Source organism: Rhamphochromis sp. 'chilingali' (genome assembly GCF_963969265.1).
Source record: "Rhamphochromis sp. 'chilingali' genome assembly, chromosome: 1".
In the NCBI taxonomy this organism is placed as follows: domain Eukaryota; kingdom Metazoa; phylum Chordata; class Actinopteri; order Cichliformes; family Cichlidae; genus Rhamphochromis; species Rhamphochromis sp. 'chilingali'.
The window spans coordinates 23,689,712-23,715,130 of NC_137929.1; the positions used below are offsets into that span (position 1 = coordinate 23,689,712).

The window sequence follows — 25,419 nt, forward strand, 5'->3', positions numbered from 1 at the left end:
ACTTTAGTTGCTTTGTCCTCCAGCTGATTACAAAACTCTTGCAGTTTTAGATTTTTAGACTGAAAGTCCTGGACGATGCGTTTTCCTTCTTTCAGTCTTTCCTGCTGTTGCTCTTTCTGTTGAAGAAGGTCTTTATTTTGGCGCAGTGTTTCATCCAGGCTTTCTTTCAGCATGCGGTATTTTTCCTGCATGCTCTTCAGTTCGTGCTGCATGTCTCGTTGCTTTTTGTCCTGCTCTTCCTTCTGTTGGAGGAATTTATTCTTTTCTTCCACAGCTTCATGGAGCTGTCTTTGGAAGAGCCGATTTTTTTGGTCCATGTCTTGGAGATCCCGTTGTATTTTATCAGTCATCGTTTTTTTGTCTTGGAGCTGGTTGGTCATTTCTTTTAGTTGTGCGCGCTTTTGCCTGTTTTCTTTATTGAGGTGCACAATCTGCTCTCGGGCCTGAGCAAACTTGATTCCCCAGCCCTCATTAATAATGTTTATGTCCGGCTGGCGCTGTTGTCTTTCTTCCAGCTTTTTATTTTGGGCTTCCATTCGTCTACACTTGTCCTCCAGTTGAAGTTTTTCTTCTTCAATTTGTTGCATTTTTTTCTGGAGAAGGTAGTTTTCCTTCCTACTCTCCTCTAATGCCCTTAGGGAGGATGAGACGCCATTTGGGGAAATTGGCCGGCCACGCCAGGAAGGAGAGGCGACGTAATCTTTTTGAATTTGTTGTTTTTTTCTTGGAAACATGTTGGAGTTTCTATACGATGACTTTGAAGAGCTTTCCAAATTTTCTGTGGTGAACGTTTTGTAGGCTGCAAACACAGATGCTGCTGAAATGAACTAAATCTTGCTGTTTCTCACCCCTACTTAAGGAAAAACATCAAAGGACTTCTGAAGTTCTATGACATCATCACTCCCTAAGCCAATGAGATTGTCACAAGACGTTTTGGAATGGGGTGTTTTTTTTAAACTGTTTTCAAACTTAACTTAAAATTTCAGTGTTTCCTAGTTTGGAAACACTGACTCCCATAACAACCATTCGGTTGTTATGGGAGTCACGTGGGTGCTAGCGGTGACATAAATGGGCGTTGACAGTTTGTCATTCATGGGTTTTGATTTTGACAGAGTGGAGGGCTGGGTAGCCGTAGTTTTTGTTGACCGCTGCACAACATGTTTCGCTTCGTTATATTAGAGCCTGTGACGTTGTAAGAGTCTGAATCAGGAGCCGATGACATTACTCTGTAAACTCTCAAAGCACTTTAATAAACAAGCAAACAGTTCCACCTCTCGCATTATTGCGTAAAGTTGACAGCGCGTCAGGCAAATAGGCAGGCTCCATCCCCGGCCTCTAGCGATTGTGGAAGTCGCTACATCTTTAGTCAACCAAAAACGGCATTCTGGAGAAGCCAGCCGCAAGCAGGATCAAAGAAATCAGATCAAGGAACCTGAAAGACGCCAAGTAAGTGCAGCGCATCTGAATGAGTGAGCCCAGCAGCACCGACACACCTGACGCAATTCTGAGGAGCGCAGGTAAGAATACCTGTGCATGTCTGGTTGTGGAAAAGGAAGCGACATTGCATTAGTGCTGAGATGTTTTAAGAGGAGACACTGAATGGAATGAATGTTGGTTAAATGTGCAATGTTTTTGGCTGCGCTCTTGGATTGATGACTGCGCTGCGTCTTATTAATTATGCTGCTTGGATGATGTTCAAATGGACAATTAAAGTGCCGTTACGTTGAAAGGATTTTATGGTCAAAGTCTATTGTGGCTTCCAGTGGATATATGTTTTAATGGATGATCACTGAAGATTAAAATAAATAAATAAATAAAAAATCGAACAAACAAACGGGAAAATCATGAGTCAAACAGGTGATGATGATTGTTCCTCTAATGATTTGGGGGGAAAGAGAGAAAGAAAAATGACTGGAAAGGCATTGTTGAATAAAATCGAAAAATCACAAAATGAATGCAAAATATATGTTAATAAAATGAAAGGACTAATACAAAAAATGAAAGTGCTCATGCAACACAATGAAAATCTTTCTGAAATTAAGCAGTATTTGGTGGATTTAAAGGCACTGTGCCAAAAGGCTTCAAGTTCACATGTGTTGTCTTTGGTGCCAGAGGAAGTAATAAAACAAGAGGAATGGTTTTCAAGTATCATGAAATACACAAATGTGTTTTTAAATGAAATTCAGAACTGGATAAATCAAAGAGAACAAAATCCTGCTGTTTGTCCAAAGCAAATCAATTTATTGGAAAACAATGTTGCATCAAATACTGAGACAGAAGTGGAGGATGATATCAAGCCAAGTGATAGTGTTTCAAATGTTGAAAGCCACAAAACTTCTTCATCAAGATCTTCAACTTCATCTGTTCGTATGAAAGCTGAGGCAGAGTTGGCAGCTTTAATGATAAAGCAGAAATTATTGGATGAGAAACATGTACTGGAAGAAGAGGAGGAATGTCTTCGTAAAAGAAAGGAAAGGCTAAAATTGGACACTGAAATTGCTGAAAAAATGGCTACAATAAATGTCCTTAAAGCTCAAAGTATAACAAGCAAAAAGGATCTTTAAAAGTTTCAGATGGAATGAATTCATACATTTCCCATGAAAGATCTAAACAAACCCTTAATGTTGATGCATTAGAATTTATACCTCACATTTCTGCAAAACAAAATTCATTGACTAATGCTGAAACTCAAAACAGGAGAAAAGATAAAACCCAGGAATGTGTCATGCAACAAGCCGTGCTGACTGAATCTTCTCAAAATAAGCATCCTCGACAATATTCAGTTATTCCTTCAAACCCATCTGATGCAAATGGACAAAATGACTCATACAAATGGTATGGTGGAACTGGAACCACAAAAGGATGTTATTGTAATAATGATTAAACAAAATGAAATACAGTGGGGCAAAAAAGTATTTAGTCAGCCACCGATTGTGCAAGTTCCCCCACTTAAAATGATGACAGAGGTCAGTAATTTGCACCAGAGGTACACTTCAACTGTGAGAGACAGAATGTGGGGAAAAAAATCCATGAATTCACATGGTAGGATTTGTAAAGAATTTATTCGTAAATCAGGGTGGAAAATAAGAATTTGGTCAATAACAAAAATACAACTCAATACTTTGTAACATAACCTTTGTTGGCAATAACAGAGGTCAAACGTTTACTACAGGTCTTTACCAGGTTTGCACACACAGTAGCTGGTATTTTGGCCCATTCCTCCATGCAGATCTTCTCAAGAGCAGTGATGTTTTGGGGCTGTCGCCGAGCAACACGGACTTTCAACTCCCACCACAGATTTTCTATGGGGTTGAGGTCTGGAGACTGGCTAGGCCACTCCAGGACTTTCAAATGCTTCTTACGGAGCCACTCCTTTGTTGCCCGGGCGGTGTGTTTTGGATCATTGTCATGTTGGAAGACCCAGCCTCGTTTCATCTTCAAAGTTCTCACTGATGGAAGGAGGTTTTGGCTCAAAATCTCACGATACATGGCCCCATTCATTCTGTCCTTAACACGGATCAGTCGTCCTGTCCCCTTGGCAGAAAAACAGCCCCATAGCATGATGTTTCCACCCCCATGCTTCACAGTAGGTATGGTGTTCTTGGGATGCAACTCAGTATTCTTCGTCCTCCAAACACGATGAGTTGAGTTTATACCAAAAAGTTCTACTTTGGTTTCATCTGACCACATGACATTCTCCCAATCCTCTGCTGTATCATCCATGTGCTCTCTGGCAAACTTCAGACGGGCCTGGACATGCACTGGCTTCAGCAGCGGAACACGTCTGGCACTGCAGGATTTGATTCCCTGCCGTTGTAGTGTGTTACTGATGGTGACCTTTGTTACTTTGGTCCCAGCTCCCTGCAGGTCATTCACCAGGTCCCCCCGTGTGGTTCTGGGATCTTTGCTCACCGTTCTCATGATCATTTTGACCCCACGGGATGAGATCTTGCGTGGAGCCCCAGATCGTGGGAGATTATCAGTGGTCGTGTATGTCTTCCATTTTCTGATGATTGCTCCCACAGTTGATTTTTTCACACCAAGCTGCTTGCCTATTGTAGATTCACTCTTCCCAGTCTGGTGCAGGTCTACAATACTTTTCCTGGTGTCCTTCGAAAGCTCTTTGGTCTTGGCCATGGCGGAGTTTGGAGTCTGACTGTTTGAGGCTGTGGACAGGTGTCTTTTATACAGATGATGAGTTCAAACAGGTGCCATTCATACAGGTAACGAGTGGGGGACAGAAAAGTGTCTTACAGAAGACGTTACAGGTCTGTGAGAGCCAGAGATTTTCCATGTTTGAGGTGACCAAATACTTATTTTCCACCCTAATTTACGAATAAATTCTTTACAAATCCTACCATGTGAATTCATGCATTTTTTTTTCACATTCTGTCTCTCACAGTTGAAGTGTACCTCTGGTGCAAATTACTGACCTCTGTCATCATTTTAAGTGGGGGAACTTGCACAATCGGTGGCTGACTAAATACTTTTTTGCCCCACTGTAACAACACTCTTAATCCAACAACAAAGCCTCTTTTCTTTACCAAAGAGAGAAATACCTCATTTTGATGGAGATCCACTTCAATATTATTCATTTATTAAAGCATTTGAGAATGCAGTTGAGTGCAATACGAAGAATAACAGCGATCGTTTATATTTTTTGGAACAGTACACAAGAGGCCATGCAAAGGAATTGGTGAGAAGCTGTCAACAAATGAACTCGGATCGTGGTTATCGCAAGGCAAAATCACTGTTAAAGGAGCACTATGGCGATGAACAGAAGGTCGCAGCTGCATATCTGGACAAGGCACTTTCATGGCCATCAATTAAAACAGAGGAAGTAAAAGCTCTTCAGAACTACAGTTTGTTCCTCAGGGGATGCAGTAATGCAATGGAGGAGGTGCAGCATCTGAGTGATTTGGACATGCCTTCTAATATGGTGAACATTATTAAAAAATTGCCGTATAAATGTATTGACAAATGGAGAAGCTATGTTTGTGACCTGCAAGAAAGGCATAAAAGAAGAGCCAAATTTATGGATATTGCAGACTTTTGGGAGAAGCAAATAAGAATATTAACTGATCCTGTATTCGGTAATATTTAAGATTCTCCGCTTTCTTTACCAACAAAAGGAGTGAGTAAAGCCAAGTATCAAGGCAGACCTGGAAATAAAGGAACAAGCTTTGCCACCACTATGCAAGTTGTGGAGAGTACACCTAAGCCTGCGAAAATGGAAATGAAAAATAATCAGGTTGGAAGGAACGTCTGTATTTGTTGTGGAGGAAGACACATGTTGGACGTCTGTGCACAGTTGGGAAAAATGGCTGATGAGAAGAAGATAACCTTCTTAAAGGAAAATGGCATCTGTTTTGGCTGCTTGTGTATAGGACACATCAGTAAAGATTGCCGTAAGAGGATTTCCTGTTCCAAATGCAGCCGGAAACATCCCACCGTCCTGCACAAAGAAAGTTCACCTTCTGAAAAGACCGACAGGAACATGCAGCCGCATGTGAGCACACTGGTGTCGAGTGGTCTTACAGCGGCTGGAGACCAGGACTGTAAACTGCCCATTGTGCCTGTCCAAGTAAAGTCAAAGAAAGGAAGCAACATTATTACAACATGTGCTTTTTTGGTCCAAGGGAGCACAGCAGTTTTCTGCACTGAGAGTCTGATGCGCAGACTTCACCTTGAGGGAAGGAAAGGAAATATCCTCCTCAGAACCATGGGCCAGGAAAGAATTGTGAGCAGCAACACTTTATCAGGACTGGAGGTTGCCGCTCTTTGTGGTGACGAATTTCTGGAACTGCCAAAAGTGTACACACAGGAGTCCATGCCTGTACATAAAGGAAATATTACAACACCAGGAGATATTGAAGGATGGGCACATTTAAAACGCATAACCTTGCCTCAAATAAATGCAGGAATCGAGCTTATGATTGGAACAAACATTCCCAAAGCCTTGGAACCTCTGGAAGTGGTGTGTAGTGTTGATGGAGGACCGTATGCCGTAAGGACAAGGCTTGGCTGGACCATCAATGGACCACTTTCAGGAAACTGTGAAGCTACAGGTGATCAGAAGCATCCACAAGTTACAGTCAACAGAATTTCTGTTGTCACATTGGAGGAGCTTTGGCAGCAACAGTTCAAGAATGACTTTCCTGAGAGCAAAGTTGATGAGCAGGTTGGATTGTCAAGAGAGGATCAGAGATTTCTGGAAATAGTGACTAACTCTGCCAAATATGTGGGTGGTTATATCCAGATAGCATTACCTTTTCGGAATGCCAGTATCAGTATGCCAAACAATAAGAAAGTTGTTCAACAACGTCTGCGCTTTCTAAAAAAGAGATTTGAGAGAGACACAGTGTTTCATACTGAGTACAACGTCTTCATGAATGAGCTTCTGGCTAAAGGTTATGCTGAAAAGGTCCCGGAAGAGGAGATCAATCGCAATGATGGCAAGCTGTGGTATATACCACACCATGGTGTTTACCATCCGACCAAGAAGAAACTCAGAGTTGTGTTTGACTGTGGAGTGAGTTATCATGGAACATCTTTAAACTCCCAACTCTTACAAGGACCTGCTCTTACAAGCTCTTTAATAGGAGTGATCACAAGATTCAGGAAGGAGCCAGTTGTAATTATGGGAGATATTGAATCCATGTTCCATCAAGTCATGGTTCCAGCTGAAGATAAAGATCTATTGAGATTTCTCTGGTGGCCTAAAGGTGATCTGGAACAACCAACATCTGAATATAGGATGAATGTACATCTCTTCGGGGCAACTTCGTCACCAAGTTGTGCCAACTTTGCACTCAGAAAGTGTGCGGATGACTTTGGACATCTCTACAGTGAGGAAGCTGTGAAGAAGTTGTTGCACTGTTTTTATGTGGACGATTGTCTTGTGTCCGTTGAAACTGATGAGGAAGCAGTGTTAATGTGCCACGAGTTGGTTTCTTTGTGTGCCAAAGGAGGATTTCTGCTCAAAAAGTGGATCACCAACAAGCCTGGAGTGCTGGAATCAATTCCTGAAAGTCACAGAGCCACAGGAATGAAAGAGTTGAACATGGAATTGGATTCCTCAATGATCGAGCGAGTTTTGGGCGTGGAGTGGTGCATAAAATCAGACTCTTTTAAGTTCAAGATTGTGCTCAAGGACAGACCGCTTACCAGAAGAGGAATCCTTTCAATTGTCAGTTCTATCTATGATCCTCTTGGAATGCTAAGTCCTGTGGTCTTAACTGCTAAGAAAATCCTAAGAGATCTATGCCAGGAAGGAATCGGCTGGGACGATAATGTACCAGAGCTGTTTTCCAAAAGATGGTTAACATGGCTCCAGCAGCTCCAGCTATTGAGCAAGTTTGAAGTGAGTCGTTGTCTGAAACCTGATGGATTTGGAGAAATCACGAGAGCTCAGTTGCACCATTTCTGTGATGCCAGTGAGGATGGGTATGGAACAGTGACCTATCTGCTGATTGAAAACATCTGTTCAGAACGACACTGTGCGTTTGTTATGGGAAAGGCTCGTGTTGCTCCTCTTAAATCCTTTACCATCCCGAGGATGGAGCTCATTGCAGCAACCATGGCCAGTCGATTGGATGTACTCTGGAGGAAAGAGCTGCAGATGGAACTTCTGGATTCTGTGTTTTGGACAGACAGTGCTTCTGTTCTTAAATACATCAGGAGTGAGACTTCAAGATTCAAGGTTTTTGTGGCCAATGGAGATATGATATCGCAATGGAGATATATGGACACTGCCAGTAATCCAGCAGATATGCCCTCAAGAGGAGTGAAAGTCGATGTTTTTATGAAGAATACAAAATGGTTGTCTGGGCCTCAGTATGTTCTACAATCTAGGAGTGAATGGCCTGTCTACCCAGATGACATCAGTCTGCTTCCATCTGATGATCCTGAGGTAAAAACAGTTGCCACAGTGAGTGTTGAGCAAGCTGGAGAAAAATCTGTTACTCGCTTGTTTAAACATTTTTCCACCTGGACACGTCTTAAGAAGTCAGTGGCATGGCTGTTAAAATTTAAGGACTTGCTTCTGTCCTTTGTGAAGAAAAGGAGAGAATTGTGTTCAAGCTTACCACAGTCAGAGGTCACCAAAGAGCAACAGAAATCATTTGTGGAAGAAAAGCTGAGGAACTTTAAGAGGACATCTGTGATTAAGAAGCTTACAGTGGAAGATCTGGACAAAGCTGAGGTTGTCATTATCAAGTTCTGTCAGAGGAGGAGATTTTCCTTGGAGCTTGTGAGTCTGGAGAAGGGACAACCCATTATAAAATCAAGTCCTCTAAGAAGACTCTGCCCACAGCTGCAAGATGGAATTCTCAGAGTGGGTGGGAGACTCAGTAGATCATCGATGACGGTTGAGGTGAAACATCCCATAATACTAGCAAAGGATCAACACATTTCTGAGCTCTTGCTTAGACACATACATCAGGAAGTTGGACATGGTGGTCGTAACCACATGCTGTCTAAGCTAAGAGAAAAATACTGGTGGATTGGAGCTAGTACAGCAATAAGAAAAGTGTTATCTAAATGTGTCATCTGTCGACGTCTTAATGCTCCACCAGTGAATCAACAGATGGCGGATTTGCCCAATGAAAGAATCATTCCAGATGAACCTCCATTCACGCGGGTGGGAGTCGATTACTTCGGACCCTTCAGTGTAAAAAAAGTAGGAGGAGCGTGGTGAAGAGATACAGTGTTATGTTCACCTGCCTTGCTATCCGTGCTGTTCACATTGAGGTTGCTCCATCACTGGATACTGACTCTTTCATTAATGCGTTCAGACGTTTCAATGCAAGAAGAGGTCAGGTTCGAGAACTGCGTTCTGATAACGGAACCAATTTTGTAGGTGCTGAACGTGAACTTAGAACTGCCATTGAACATTGGAACCATGTAAAAATCAATGACGTCTTTCTGCAAAAGGGAGTTAAATGGACCTTTAATCCACCTGGAGGTTCACATCACGGAGGAACCTGGGAGCGACTGATAAGACTGGTTCGCAAAGTACTTAATTCCATAATGAAAGTACAAAACCTGGATGAAGAAGGTCTTCATACAGTACTTTGTGAGGTTGAAGCCATCATTAACAGTCGCCCAATTACCAAAGCCTCAATGGATCCTAACGACCTGGAAGCTTTGACCCCTAATCATCTTCTTCTGTTAAAGACCTCACCGATATTACCACCAGGAGTATTCCATTCCACTGATATGTACAACCACAGAAGATGGAAACAAGTCCAATACATGTCTGACTTGTTTTGGAAAAGATGGGTGAAGGAATACCTACTACAGCAACAGGAATGTCAGCGATGGATTGGAGTAAAAGGGAACCTCATCGTGGGAGATCTGGTTCTCATCATGGACAGTTCGGCACCTCGAAACTCTTGGCCAATGGGACGTGTGATAAAGACTTTTCCTGACTGAAGAGGATTCGTTCGTCAAGTTCGGATTAAAACTCAAACTAGTTGCCTGGATCGACCTATTACCAAACTGTGTCTACTGCTGGAGGCAGATCACAGTTAAAGACTTCTGGTTCCAATTATCAGACTTTGATTGTATTTGGACATAAAATGTCTCTCATTTTTCTTTAAAGATAGACTTTAAGATTACCTATAGGATTCCTGCGGGTAATATTGAAATACAGTAAATACTTGACTTTTCTCTGCATGTTTTATGTCTCCTACTTGGTTAATTATGGGTAATTATTAGAAGGGATCCTAATAATTAGGGGCTGGTGTGTAGGAGCCATAATTGAATGTATTGAATTTTGATGATCGCTGGGTTTTTATTTGTTTGGTTGTTATGGGAGTCACGTGGGTGCTAGCGGTGACATAAATGGGCGTTGTCAGTTTGTCATTCACGGGTTTTGATTTTGACAGAGAGGAGGGCTGGGTAGCCGTAGTTTTTGTTGACCGCTGCACAACATGTTTTGCTTCGTTATATTAGAGCCTGTGACGTTGTAAGAGTCTGAATCAGGAGCCGATGACATCACTCTGTAAACTCTCAAAGCACTTTAATAAACAAGCAAACAGTTCCACCTCTCGCATTATTGCGTAAAGTTGACAGCGCGTCAGGCAAATAGGCAGGCTCCATCCCCGGCCTCTAGCGACTGTGGAAGTGGCTACACTTAGCAGTTTTTCACTTTTATCTTTCTTCCCCCTCCTTTTGTCCCCTCCTGTGCTTCTTCACCAGGCAAAGACATCCTGAGGGAGACCATTAAGTTCATGTACACAGACTGGGCGGACAGGGACAACGGCGACATGCGGCGGAAGACTCTGTTGGCCCTGTTTACGGACCACCAGTGGGTGGCACCAGCTGTGGCCACTGCCAAACTCCATGCTGAGTTTCAGTCCCCAGTTTACTTTTACACGTTCTACCACCACTGCCAGACTGAGACGCGGCCCGAGTGGGCCGACGCCGCGCACGGAGACGAGATACCTTACGTTTTCGGCGTACCGATGATCGGTGCCAGGGACCTGTTCCTGTGCAACTTCTCCAAGAACGATGTGATGCTGAGCGCTGTGGTCATAACTTACTGGACTAACTTCGCAAAGACTGGGTAGGCCTCATGTCGTAGTAGTTTAAACTGTACACGTTACTGTATGTTCTCTGATAGCCTTCTAGTCATCTTGAATACTTGAATCTGGGTTGCTAGTTTAATTCTCGTGTGGCTTTGAAGAATTGAACATACTGGTTGACCAAAAGCATCCAGATCCCAGAGCAGCCGGTTGGTCTTAGATAGTTGAAAGGTTGCACAGAGAATGGGCCTCCTGTCTGTATTCAGTGTATTGATGCCACATGTTACTTATAATGGAGACTGACTATAACTTTGAACTGAAACGTTTAACCTTTATGCTCCACCAGGGACCCCAACCTGCCCGTCCCTCAGGACACCAAGTTCATTCATACCAAGTCCAACCGCTTCGAGGAGGTCATCTGGACCAAGTTCAACTCGAAGGACAAGCAGTACCTTCACATCGGTTTGAAACCTCGTGTCAGAGACAACTACAGAGCTAACAAAGTGGCCTTTTGGCTGGAATTAGTCCCTCATCTTCACAGCCTGCACGACGTGCTCTTTCCCACCACTACGCGCTCCCCTGCAGGCCGTGACCCCGGCACCATGAGGCCCAGGAACAACGTTCCTGGAACCACTCACCATCCTTACCCTACCTTCCCGTCAGATCCCGAGCCCGAGGGCTCAGAGCGCCCGCCTCAGAGCGCCCGCCCCAGGACCTCTTTCCCGGAGAGACCCGCGACTACTCCACCGAACTGAGCGTGACTGTTGCAGTTGGAGCGTCGCTCCTCTTCCTCAACATCCTTGCCTTCGCCGCCCTTTACTACAAGCGTGACAAGCGGCACGAGATGCGCCGGCACCGGCTGTCCCCTCAGCGGGGCGGCCCCGCCAACGACCTGGCTCACAGCCAGGAGGAGGAGATCATGTCCCTGCAGATGAAGCACTCGGAGCATGACGCACACCACGACATGGAGCCCCTGCGACCCCACGACATCCTGCGGCCCGCCTGCCCTCCTGACTACACCCTGGCGCTGCGCCGCGCCCCCGACGACGTGCCGCTGATGACGCCAAACACCATCACCATGATCCCCAGCACCATCACCAGCATGCAGCCTCTTCACGCCTTCAACACATTCCCCTCCACCGGCCACAACAACACCCTGCCCCACCCCCACTCCACCACCAGGGTATAGTAGGGACAGGCCTGACACAGCGCCACCTAGGGACCAGGAACACTGGCTCTGCTACCGCTCTGGAAGGGAGGCCTCTCGACGTGGGCCTTCGTTCTGTCCTCTTATTCTCTTCCTTCTCCAAAAGCAACTACACCTGCTGCGTCATGTGCTGTAAAACCTGGCAGCTCCCTCCACTGGTGGCATGTGGAGGTGCAACTGAAGTGTACAGCAGCAGATGAGCAGTTTGGGGTGGGGGTGGGGTGGGTGACTCAGATCTTTCAAAGATACTGTTTTCAAAGACGGTCTGCTGTTTCCAGGCTCAAGACCTCCAACATTTGTCAAAGGGACGAATGCTCTCTCGCTCCTCACTGTTTTCTCTTTTTTACGTTGGCGTCATCTCTTTTTCCATCTCCTGTGTGTTATGTGCACATTATGCTTCTCTTTTCTACATCCCTGTTTTACTACTGCTCTCTTCCTCTCATTTGACACGCCTCCCTCCTGCTCTTCTCTAAAAATTCCCGATCTGCTGAGCAGTTTGGAGGGGGGAGGCGTACACTAAACATATAACTATGAAAACACTGATATCTTTCATTCTACCAGCATTTTTAGGTGCCAAGTAAGTACTGCTGTGTTTCATTTGTCATCGAGGGAGAAGAAAAACGAAAGAAAAATAGAGTATCGCTATTTACCGTCAACTAACAGAGTTCTGTCATGTTCTCGTGACAAAGTGCCAAACTGGCCTCAGTCGTGTTTTTCTTTCTTTCATCTTCTCTTTTTTTGTTGTTTTGTTTGAAGCATTTGTTTAATTGTTGTTTTTTATTGTGTGGAAATAATTTTTCTGAAAATATAGATATAGAGAAATGATATTATATATAGTTCTATATAAAATGTGTACAAAGGAGAAAGTATATAAAAGGGTTTTCTCAGTGGGGGATCTATGCATGAATTATTTTTAAAGACGCGGGGAAAAGGACACTGTACCTGTCGATGCACGTTTCCCAAAATCTAAACGAGTCATATCGCTCCATGTTTGCTACTTTTGGTTTTTGGTTTTCTCCCGCAGAGTAAGAGCATCGCAGGAGCTCCTGAAGTCAAACGACGCCTCCCAGCACTCATTTATTAAAACGGAGTCGATGCCAAAAGTCTTAAACGTTAGAATCAAAGCAACAGCTGTGAACTCAGTCATGGTGTCATGTGCAGCCTTCATCTTACTGTCACTACTTTTTCATTTTAGGGTACGTGAGGTAAAGCGTCCGTCGATGTAGCTTGATTGTACAAAATTATTTTTCTACGTTATTAACAAAACAGAGCAGAGACTGATGCTGCTCCTGTCTGACCCCCTTGTGTCGTGTGTGTGTGTGTGTGTGTGTGTGTGTGTGTGTGTGTGTGGGTGTGTGTGTGGGTGGGTGGGTGTGTGTGGGTGTGGGAGCGGCAGTCGCTGTGTGAGTGTGATATCACATCTGCATCACTCAAGCGTAGGCGGGCCCGCGTCAGACAACAATAAACAAAAAGCAGAAAAAGGCCAACAGTAAAAACTCAGACTCCAGCATGAGCTCCTTCCTGCTGCTTAACCAATCACCTTCCTCCATATCATCACTGCTCCCTCCCTCCTCCACTCTCCATCCTACACCACCTTTGTTATTTAACACCGACCCCCCCAAACTGATAATCAGACAAATTCCCAAACAGCTGACTTCACTGTGTCGACACCGTTCCTGACTATTTCTGACCTCAGGTCAGCTCTGCTATTATCCTCACATTAAGGGTTCGTTCACCTGCCTGCAGATGATCTGTGAGCTCGTCGGTTGTAAATTAAACTCTAAGCACACTGAGGGTAACCGGGAGGCGTTCAGGGCCTGCAGTGCAGAGCTGCAACATGACAAAAAGGGATGGGGGCTCAGATCTCCTGAACGGGTAGAAACAACACGGTGGGTTTGTGCTGTTTGTGATTCCTGCTCCGTCACTCTGGTGGAGACGACTGCAGCTCAGCAGCGCTCCCTGCTGATCCTCTGATGAAGATGTCAACAGTATGTAAACTGAGCTGATGTGCTGCTGTTTGAGCCCACGTGGTAGCGTACGTCCAGTATGGGAGAACTTAGTCACCGGTGCTGTCTTTGCTTGTGCTCTAGCTTTAGCCTGTTTGATTGTTTGTTTTCTATTTTATTACTGCCTAAAAGGGGAGGTGGGGGAAACACATGCCTGACTTCTCCTGTCAGAGGTTTTGTAAGCTCACTGGAAGGGAAACGTGCACAATGTAAATCATAAAACAACTGACTGGGGCTGTGCTGCAGGTGGATCAGTGCTGTGGACAGTAGCTGTGGAAAAGAGACTGGACAAAGACTCTCAGCCTTAAATACAGGACAGAGGATGATCCGATCATCTTTCAGCTAACAGTGTCGAGCAGAAGGACGGCCGGCTGATGCGTCCGTACGAACCCTTTTGTACTCACTCCTGTGTATAAGGAGGCGGCGAGGGGTTGTGTAGTTAACCTCAGCACCACACAGCTACAGCAGAGGACAGAACACAAACGAGTCCTTTCATTCGGCTCTGTTCTTTCTCCTTGTCTGTTTTATAAGCTAACACTAGAGGGCGCCATTGTGGCACATTCAGCGCTCACTCTGAGGTCACTGGACAGAGAAGAAAATACCAAACTGGGAGACGGATGGAGACGAAACATCTGGAAGATCAGAACTGTACATTTTTAAGTGTAAGAAAAAAAACAGACAAAATATTTGTAAATATTAAGTTTCTTGTTTATTTTATGTTTTGTTTTTTTGGGGTTTTTTGGAGTGAATGAATGATATGCTTATTTTGTGATGACAAAAGACAACAGGTGCAGTTTGTAATGAGAAGAAAAAAATGGCCGTTAGCTTGAGGTTTCAAATGAGTTCATCCTTACCACCGATCAGTTTTGTCTTTGTTTTTTCAACATTTATTTGATTTTTGTCATAACGTTGATCGTTATCATGTGACCATCCTGTAGCAGGAAGGTCGCTGTAGCAGAAGTCATCTCCACTGAAGCCCCCTCACAGCAGAGGGCCAGTCATGCTGTTTATTAGGATTTGCTAGTTTTCAGTGAGAAAAAACATTTTCATCAAGTTTTAAATCCTTTCGTTGCTCTTTTCTCTGCGATTGTCATAAAATCGTCGTCCTCTTTTCAAGCCTTAGCTCGCTTTTATTTTGAAAAATGAGTCTTGTGATCAGAGATGAATCTGTGCTGCATGATGTGCGTAACATCAGAGCGATAAAAGCCAGCTTTGCCTTTCAGTGATTCGCAGTAAGGACATAAATGACCTAAACTGAGACAGAAAAAAGTGCAGTCAGTTAAATGTTAGCTCACCTAACATGTAGCAGTGTTTACATGTAGCCATGTTTGACAGACTCCAGGGCTTTGATACCATAAGATGCCTCATATCCTCACAGCCTCATGAGATCACACAAGTGGTCTGACCTGCTCGTGTCACACTGTGCTGTCTGTCTGTCTGTCCGTTGTTTTTCTCCTGCAGTGATGTTATGTAGCAGAAAAACAGTTGGATGCTGGAAAAGTGCAGAGCGATGGGTGACGTGTGGAGAACATCACAGTCTGTGTGTGTTCAACAGCTGTTAGAGCCACACTTTGTCCTTTCTGTGGTATAACTGCTGGATTTATTTTATTCCAACACTTAGAAACTGTCAGCAAAGCAAAACTTCATGATTGGATGATCCTGTGTCACGTCCACAGTGTCAAACGTGCACAGAGACAGTGACACCCACAGAGAAACCCTCAGCTTGGTGTCCATTGCAAATCTGCACCTGTTGTCTTGTTTCTACTTTCTTTGTTGAACTCAGAAACTCGAGACTTGAGATGAAGAAAAATGTTAAATAATGGAATAAAAAAAAGATGATTATTAAAAAAAGTAAAGTAAAATTATATAAATAAATGAGGTGATGATATTTCTGTTTACTTTAGAAGTTATTATACACTGTATGCTGTGATTCTGATCTGGGAAACATTAAAGACATTCATAGCCAGACTGCTGACTTTGTGTTTTTATTCAGTCGCCTAACAGAAGTGCAGTAAGAAACGATTTAGCCCATCCTGATTTCTTAGCTGTTTGCATATTTGCCACACTTACGTGTTTCAGATCATGAAGAACATTTTTATGATAGATAAAGATGACCAGAGTCAGTGTAAAATAAAGCTTTTACATGTATTGCTGGGAGGTCGGCAGCTCCCTCCACTGCTTGGCCCTCTGTGAAAAACAACTGGGATCCAGCTTCCCTGTGATGCTGAATCATATAAGCGAAAGAAAATAAATAAATAGAAGGATGGATGATTGTATTTTGTGTACAATTGTTGAAGTGTAAAAAGGGTTGGCCCTCCGTGGTGCCCTAAGCAAAGTTTGATTTTTGGAGCCCTTTAATAGTGCCAATAATACTGATTAATGATCACCTACTATAAATGTATTTCATTTTCTAATGTTGATGTTGTTGTAATCCACAGTGAAAAATGTCATAAAAACAGAGAGAAACAATAGATCAAACCTGAGAGCTGCACAGTTGCAGCAGTGTGGTTTACGTCATTGTGTTGTCAGCCTGTTTTACACATCGGTAGTTTCTTATTGACGTGTCTGAAGATCTGAAATCGTAGTAAATTCAGCTGCTATTGTGGGCTGGGGATGATTTACACTTAACATTTTAATAACTGGGTACTGAATGTCAGAGGCCCAATGTTCCCTCTAATTTTTCACGTGTCTGAGCGAACACACAAACTCCCTGAGCGATCCCTTGGACCAATGAGCGACATCAGACGTGTGCACTGTGGTCACGCCGGCATCGAATCCATCCAAGTTACATGGTTTATTAAAAGAATCAAATTACAGCGTTTACATTTATGTTAGACTACTTTTAATTAACTGCTTTAGCCCATTTACAATGAAAATGTAAAAAAAATCTTGTTCATGACCTGTGCAGTATGTTAACACTATTGGAAGTAAAAATAACTTGAACTCCAATTTCGAAAACACAACTTTCTTTTTTCTTTTATACAGCTCTGACTTGTATTATGAGTCTGTGGTCTGGGAGAGAGTCCTGTAACTCTCTGTCTCCAAAATACAGTATATAATGACCAATGCTGGGCAATTAATTATATAGTTACTTCTTCAAAAAAGTAACTCAGTTTGGCAAACAACGTTCTTTGCAGCTATTTTTTTAAATGCAGCCAAGGCGTTTTTAAATAAACATTTCAAACTATTTACAGAACAATCAGCTGTTCTGCATCAAATCTGATGCCACACAAATTATTTGTGCCACTCCAAAAAATAATTTCTGTCCACTATGAGATAAAGGAGAACAACAGTCTGATACCTGCAGGCCTGACAGCAGCAGATGTATCACTCCTGTACAGTGCTTTAAGTGGCCCAGAAGAGGTGCCGGTACTCTATTTTTTTTCCACCTCCCCTGAGGTAACAACAACTATATTGAATGGGTTTTATATACAACAGTCAACAGACAACCTTATACAAAATAATAAATCATTTTATTAGTTTGTGGATTTGCTTGAGCTAGAAAGAGCTACTGAACATAAATAAAATGTGCAAAAAGGTATTGAATTTTTTTTTTAACAAAATGTACATAAAATAAATTATAAACTAATTTGTATTTTGCTCTCTCTTGAGTCACTGCTGCTATCAGCAGCAGCACTTGTAAAGTGTACCTGCAGAGCTTGGTAGTTCTCCCATACTACTTTCACTGTTCTCTCACTTGAAGCAACCCAAACATAATAACCATAGAACAGTAGAACATAATCTTGAGTCTTGAAGATGGTTCATTTCTTTACCCCTGAAAAATATACAAAAGCAGATTCAGCAAAATACAATCACAGTACACCAAATGAAAAATGAGAAATACTGTACAAATCATTTTACCTAGAAAAGGCTCCAGCACGTTTTGGGCTCCACTTTCCTTTCACTTTGGGCTTCGCAGTTTGTGGATGCTGCACTTCTCCTCCCTAGTGCCAGCCATGTCTGCACATATGTTTGTGTGTTAAACTGATCCAAGGGTGGTCCGTTGCATTTCAGGAAAATCATATTTGAAAGCCTTTTGATGTTGAGAGAGTTTCTTTTATCTGTCAAAGTATCATTCATTGAGCTGAAAGCTCGCTCGCATTCACTTGTTGATACTGCAATGGTGTGGACAGCTGTAAGAAGCGGCTTCAGGGCTGCTGGTGTCTTGGAAGCTTTAAGGTCTTTATACTCCCTAAATCCTAGGACATTTTCCCTCTCCCCAACTCTGAATCTCTGACATAAACGTCTGACCGCTGCATCCCCATATTGAATATCTAGAGATGCAGGCCAGGAGTCAGACTGGAGGACCTTGATGTCTGAGAGGAGGTGACTATCTGTCTTTTCAGATGAGGTTTTACTGACATGCGAGGAAGTTGTTGGAGTCATCCTGCACTTAACATTTTCAGCCAGGCTACGGAAAAATTGGCCATGGTTGATTTTTATAACCCTCTGATTTTCATGCAGGCATACATTTCTGAAGATTTTCTCCTTTTCAGCTTCAATGGCAGTTTGTGTGGGACCAGGTGTGGATACCATTGACTCAAACACCCGGATTTGTCGGTCCAGCTGCCTGTCTGCTTGATCCAAAGTCATGTCCCATCTCTGGAGCATTCTTGAGAGGTCACTGAGTTCTGTGAAAGCGTCATACATGATGCCAAGATTGACCACAAAAGAAACAGTAGTGAGAACATCATTGAGTCCTTTGTATTTTGCTCTCTCTCTTGAGTCCCTGCTGGTATCAGCAGCAGCACTTGTAAAGTGTACCTGCAGAGCTTGGTAGTTCTCCCATACTGCTTTCACTGTTCTCTCACTTGAAGCAACCCAACGCACTGATAAAACACGGCCTATCACAAGGAGACGTTGTCCAACATTGTGAGCACTCTCGGTTAACTCCCTTTGGTTTTTTGGTGATGCATGGTAGAGGGAGTAAAGCTGATCTAAGAATATTTTAAAGTGGTTGATTCCTCCTACCTCCTTCAAAACATCACAAACTGCCAGTTCCAGTCTGTGATTGGAACAATGCCAGACAAACAGGTAAGGGAATTTGGAACAAAGCTGCGCAGCAACTCCTGCTTTCCTCCCAAGCATCACTGAGGCTCCATCACAAGCAAATGCCAACAAATGTTGCTGTAGGTAGTGAGGGTCAAAGCCATTATTATGAAGACATCCTAACAGTGCTTCAGTGATGTCCTTTGCTGTGGTCCCCTGCAGCTCAATCAGTTCAAAAAATATTGTGTCTGGATTTTCACTGGAAATAGCTGACCGCAGGCACACGACAAGCACAGACTTTCCACTTATTGTAGTGGATTCATCAATGAGCACACACAATTTTCTTTCATTCATCACTATGTCATTGACTACCTTCTTTTTCATTTCAGCTGCAATGTGATCCAGTATATTTGCACATGAGTTATTAGAGTGCAAAACTCTGCCCATCTTGACACCATTTAAGACTTGCAACTGGACATCTATTGGCATGTCTGTAAAGGGACGCCCATGCTTGCCAATCTTATAAGCTGTTCTAAACACATTGCAAGTTGAAGCGTAGTCAGCCTTTCTCATATCTTCAATGTGTTTTTGCATTGTATTTTGTGTTGCCTTCTCTTTTATTTCAACTGCTTTCTTGTGATAAATTGAGTCTCTGTGCTCTTTTATTTTCTTTCGTAGTGAGTTTTGTTGTGCAGCCTTGTCCCTTCCAAAAGACGAGATTAAGCACCCACTCCACTCCTGCGACACTCTCTGCCCTTGCTGCATGTCCACGCGAGCACAAACTTGACTACACACACTACAACCCAACTTTTGATTTCTGCTGATCAGCCACTTGTAATTTGTGGAGAAATACCGGACTTGTGCTTGGGACCAACATTCTGGCCACTCATGCTCGCTAACGCGGCTGTTGTCATCGGTAGAAATGGTGTCATTCTCGTCCTCGTCGTCGCCAAAAGTGCCGTCGTCCGCGGCTGCGGCACTAGTGCAGCTTTCATTAGCTTGCGTCTGACCTGCAGCGATATCATTCTGGCTTGGTGGGGTGTCAGCCAGCGAGTCCTCTGATTCTGACCTTGTTCTTTTACTACTCAGAGTCTGAAGCCAGGAGAGCATATTAAGTGTTCATTGTTTTTGTATTTTAACGAGCAGCTGTTTGCGCGTTTTACACACCCTTGAGTTGTTGACATGACAACGGCAAAAGCGACGCATGCGCTTTTCACTTGTAAAACACATTGGTGTATGGGTAATGTAGTCTCTGCTCTGGGTGGGACGAATTAGGAAGCGTGCTTGTGAAGGGCGCTCTGAAAAGCGGCACTGCAGCCAAACGATGTGCAAATGAGAGTACCGGTACGCTAAAAGCACGTTCTGGGCGCATGGAGAGGTGGCGGTACTCTCAAGAGCTATATTTAGAAGTGGCGGTACTGAGTACCGGCGCGTACCGGCCCACTTAAAGCACTGCTCCTGTAACACCTGTAACATTCAGCAGTCGCCTCATTGTTCTGACGCACACAACAAAACTACTGACTACACTACACACTAACTACACAAGATTTGCGCTAAACGTCGCAAATCTCTCACATCTCAAAACACCACCGTCACTCCTAAAACTTCCCCCGTTTCTTAACAACTACCACGTTGCCATATCATTTTTTGATTGGTCGACATGGTACTTTTTTAGACGAATAGGAAAGGCAGAGGGGGTGGGGTTTGTTTTTGCTCACAGGTGGAGAGCGCTTTCGAGCCTTTTTTCTTATAAAACGCCGATTTAACCGTTTCTTCCCGCAGTAAATATAAACAACCAGTATTCAGGAAGAAAACCAAACATTGCATTTTTTTTTATCACAACTCTGGTTTTACGTGGCCTATCAACACGATTTAAAAACTGGTGTAAAGTCCCCAATTTTTCCGTCAATTGTTCCGTCTGTCCTGCTCACATCTCCAATGGTTGTACACGTTGTCATTAACATGGCTTCACTCCACATCAGCCACGCCGCTTTGACAGCTAACACACCGGCGTTGGCACATAAGGACGCTGTCATAGCCTGTCAACAACGTTGATTGGCTGCGCATATACGCATTATTGGCTGGACTATGGGATAAGGTGGCATCGTTCCCATATGGGAGCAGCCAGTCACTTACTGACTAACACTGCAAAACAGAATTGTTAAAGTATTAATTTTAATTTCAATTCAGGTTAGATTTTTTTTGGTGCGCAACGCAGAATTTCTGTGCGCAGAGACTGTGCCAGCAGTGCGCAGCTTAGAGGGAACATTGCATAGGCCCACTAAAAGTTACAAAATAAGCTACTATCAAATACATTTACTGTAAACACATCAGAAGGTTATTTATGTGGCAAAAAGTTAGATCTATACAAAATGTTGCAGGGAAACGGAGAAGGAGCCTCGTATAGGTTTGAGTTTTATTCACATCTGTTGTGCAGGTACAAATAGCAGAGTGGAAAACTTTATACTTTGTGTTTGCAAACATTAATTTATGAAGATTAATTAACATGAGTGTAGCACAAAGTAAAGGTGAAAGCAGTATTCTGACATGACAGTGCAATCAAAACACATTTTGCCACAACAATCTGTGAATAAATGTAACAACTGTCATTTTAATATTGGACAAACTAGTTGTGCAGCCCTAACCTGAAATATGCTGTTTGTTCTGAATGAAAAACGTTAGTCTTTGGTAAACATTTTAATCACATTTATAGATGCAATATGTTATTTCAGTTAAGACTGAATGTTACCACACGTTCCCATCATTAGAGTGCATTTAAAGTGTGGAGAAGTCTGTGAAGGTTCTCAGTCATCCAGGTCATCGTAGTCTAAGGAGCTTGCAAAGAAAAGCATCTGGACTTCTTTGAGTTACTTGAAGACGTTTCACCTCTCATCCGAGAAGCTTCTTCAGTTCTAAGGGTCAAATGGTGGAGAGTCCAAGCTGTATTGAAGAATTTCTAACTTCATGTAGGCTAAACAGCGGCCTAGAATTAGACTCAAAATCCTGCAGTTGCCCAAAATAAAGGGGGCATTAATGTACCAGATTCAACAGAACTCCAGAAATAACTGCTAAGATGGGTCCAACACATCTGAGTTCATGCTGGAGGAACTGTGGGACACACTCTGCCAACCACACTCATATATTCTGGCTCTGCCCTAAACTCTGTGTATTCTGGAGGCAGATATTTGATGCTCTCAAAGACATCAAATATGTAATATCCAAGGTAAATATTCCACTAAGTCCTACAGTAGCAGTGTTGGGAAGGATTGCAGAACATATTGACTGCAAAGCCAAAAGTTACTTGCTAAATATATGACTCACTGCAGCCCTAAAATGCATAACTATCAGATGGTTAAAACCAGATATAATCTATGGATCCATGTCTGTCTGATGGAACAAATTACATACTCAGACTACAGAAACAAGTCTTTGAGAAACGGTGGGGACCCATGTTACCTTTACTATTACAATGAAGAACACCACCTAATTTTGTGAGCTCTCTCTCTCTACACACGCACACACGTGTGTGCTGGACATTCATGGCTGCTTTGTGTAGTTACAGTTGAATAGAGGAAGTGTAGGATGTATCACTGCTGATTCAAAATAACATGTAAGAGTTTGTGGAATGTTCTTTGTCTGTGTGTCTGTATATAAGATGTAAGGGCGGTGGCCACAATTCAGAGATGGTCCTGGTGTTTCACTGGGAAGCTCTCTCCACATTGTAATGTGTTTATTAAACCCGCTTCAAATCAAGCTCACTGGGTGCAGGTTATTGTTAAATTTTCCTCAACAATTTGGCGTTGTCAGGCTGGATTCCTCAGGTGAGTTTTGCTGAATCACTGGTATGTGGTGACTGGCCATCCTGAGGTAAAATTGCCTCAGTCCCACCGTTCCTTTGTTTTCAAAAAGGGGGAACGGCGGGGTGTGCTTCAGCAACTCACACATGCAGGAATTTTTAAAAGAACCAAGAGAGGCACTGCAGAGGATCTGCATCAGTGAGCTGTTTTGATTTGGGAGGGTTTTATACGGGTGTAATTCATGGTTTGTATCACTGCAGTGAAAACTGATGTTACTGATCACGAGAGAGGAACATATGTTAGTGACAAGTTTCTGTGTTGTGTCCCACCTGTATCTACACAGACCCTGTGGTCTATATCATGAGCACCTACACATTAAACAACTGTAACATTATAATGGCATCAAGCTCACACTGAGGCCTGTGGGGCACTATCAGCCACTGAGACAACAGACAAATTTCAGTGTTTTAACATATGAATATTAAATACTTAAGGGCTACTTGTTTAAACAATGGAGGTGAACGATACATCATCATTTTACATGATAATATCACAGATGATAGACTAAATGAATAGATTTTAGGTGCTTGTGCATTCTTAAAGTCTGATATGTTGAACTGAACTGAGTGTGTCAGCTGTTCAAAACCTCTCCCAGTCAGTGCTGTTCTCCATGCCTGTCTTACTGCACATGGTGTTATTAGCACAAACACTTTAAAGGTGAACATTTAGGACTTACTGCAAATGTTACTATGTCAAAGTTTCTGTGACTCAAACAGAGGAAATTTTGATTTTTTTATTTCCACACCTAATTTATTTAAAAGTATTTAATAGCATATAAAACCCAAAATATGCTTCGGTTCACATTTAACTCCAGAAAATCATCAATCAAAACATGGATATTACCTGACCACAGATTCGTGGTGATGTCACTGCTCTTTTAACTGTTTGGTGTCTTTGCTTTGTTTGCTGGTTGTAGAAATGGTTTATTTGAGCTTTGAGCTGAGATTCAGAGGTTTCTGTGGACACTGCTCATGTCGGCACTTATATTTCTGACCTTTTCTTATAGCCGATTAAATATGATCTCCTCCCTTTTGCCCCCATTTTTGGTGGTGTAGGCACAAATGATCAGGCATGACATTTTCATAATAAATAAGATACTGCAAATAATTATTTGTGCGATTGAAGTGAATTGAAAATGTGTATGCAATCATACAGTTTTAAAGATTTGGCCTAAATAACGTTGGAGTGAATGAGTCTAAACATGATGACCAAACTAGTGATACCCTGACACACACACACACACACACACACACACACACACACACACACACACACACACACACACACACACACACACACACACACACACACAGCATGTTATGCCAGTTTCAGCTGAAACTATGTTTCAAACCATATTCTGGGTTTTTAGTTCACCATTTATGAGGTTTCAAGAAGAAAATAAAAGACAGATCTGAATGTTTGAAAATGTTTTGGAAAGATTCTGTAAAGATGAGATGAAAAATACTCAAAGGATAAATTTAATTGGTTTATTATTTAGATAAGGTGAAAAAAGTTAAACAAACAAATAAATGAAGAAAAAAGGCAGAGGAGAGAAAACCCCAACAATCCCCTCTGAGCAAGCACTTGGCGACAGTGGGGAGGAAAAACTGCCTTTAAACGGGCAGAAACCTCCGGCAGAACCAGGCTCAGGAGGGACAGTCAACTGCCGGGACTGGTTGGGGGTTTTAAATGGATGATTCCTCATCCATTTAACACATCTTTGGTGGAGTTTAAATGTAAAATGGGCAAAATTCATCGTGATCGTGACTCCTCACATCAGCATGCTTGGTTACCTGACAACATTAAAACGACTTGCAAATATGTTTTAAATGGATGATTCCTCATCCATTTAAAACATCTTTGGTTGCATTTAAATGTAAAATGCGCAAAATTCCTAGCGATCGTGACTCCTCACGTCAGCATGCTTGGTTACCCAACAACATTAAAACGACTTGCAAATATGTTTTAAATGGATGATTCCTCATCCATTTAAAACATCTTTGGTGGAGTTTAAATGTAAAATGTGCAAAATTCCTCACGATCGTGACTCCTCATGTCAGCAGGCTTGGTTAGACGATCACAAAAAAATGACTCGCAAAGATGTTTTAAATGGATGAGGAATCATCCATTTAAAACATCTTTGGTTGCGTTTAAATGTAAAATGCGCAAAATTCCTCGCGATCGTGACTCCTCACGTCAGCATGCTTGGTTAGACGATCACAAAAAATGACTCGCAAAGATGTTTTAAATTGATGATTCCTCATCCATTTAAAACATCTTTGGTTGCGTTTAAATGTAAAATGCGCAAAATTCCTCGCGATCGTGACTCCTCACGTCGGCATGGTTGGTTAGACGATCACAAAAAAATGACTCGCAAAGATGTTTTAAGTGGATGATTCCTCATCCATTTAAAACATCTTTGGTTGGGTTTAAATGTAAAATGCGCAAAATTCCTCGCGATCGTGACTCCTCACGTCAGCAGGCTTGGTTAGACGATCACAAAAAAATGACTCGCAAATATGTTTAAATGGATGATTCCTCATCCATTTAAAACATCTTTGGTTGCGTTTAAATGTAAAATGCGCAAAATTCGTCGCGATCGTGACTCCTCACGTCAGCAGGCTTGGTTAGACGATCACAAAAAAATGACTCGCAAAGATGTTTTAAGTGGATGATTCCTCATCCATTTAAAACATCTTTGGTTGGGTTTAAATGTAAAATGCGCAAAATTCCTCACGATCGTGACTCCTCACGTCAGCATGCTTGGTTAGACGATCACAAAAAATGACTCGCAAAGATGTTTTAAGTGGATGATTCCTCATCCATTTAAA

General features: G+C 42.7%; 1 pseudogene across 1 annotated transcript in view; it reads left to right on the top strand.

The window, feature by feature from the left end:
• Positions 1-11,929, top strand: part of LOC308407588 (neuroligin-2-like) — a 67,589-nt pseudogene extending 55,660 nt beyond the window's left edge. Inside the window, exons 4-5 of the transcript XR_013974697.1 lie at positions 10,204-10,570; positions 10,876-11,929. The product of XR_013974697.1 is annotated as a neuroligin-2-like (transcript). The remainder of the gene's footprint in view (positions 1-10,203; positions 10,571-10,875) is intronic.
• The last annotated feature ends 13,490 nt before the right edge of the window (positions 11,930-25,419 follow it).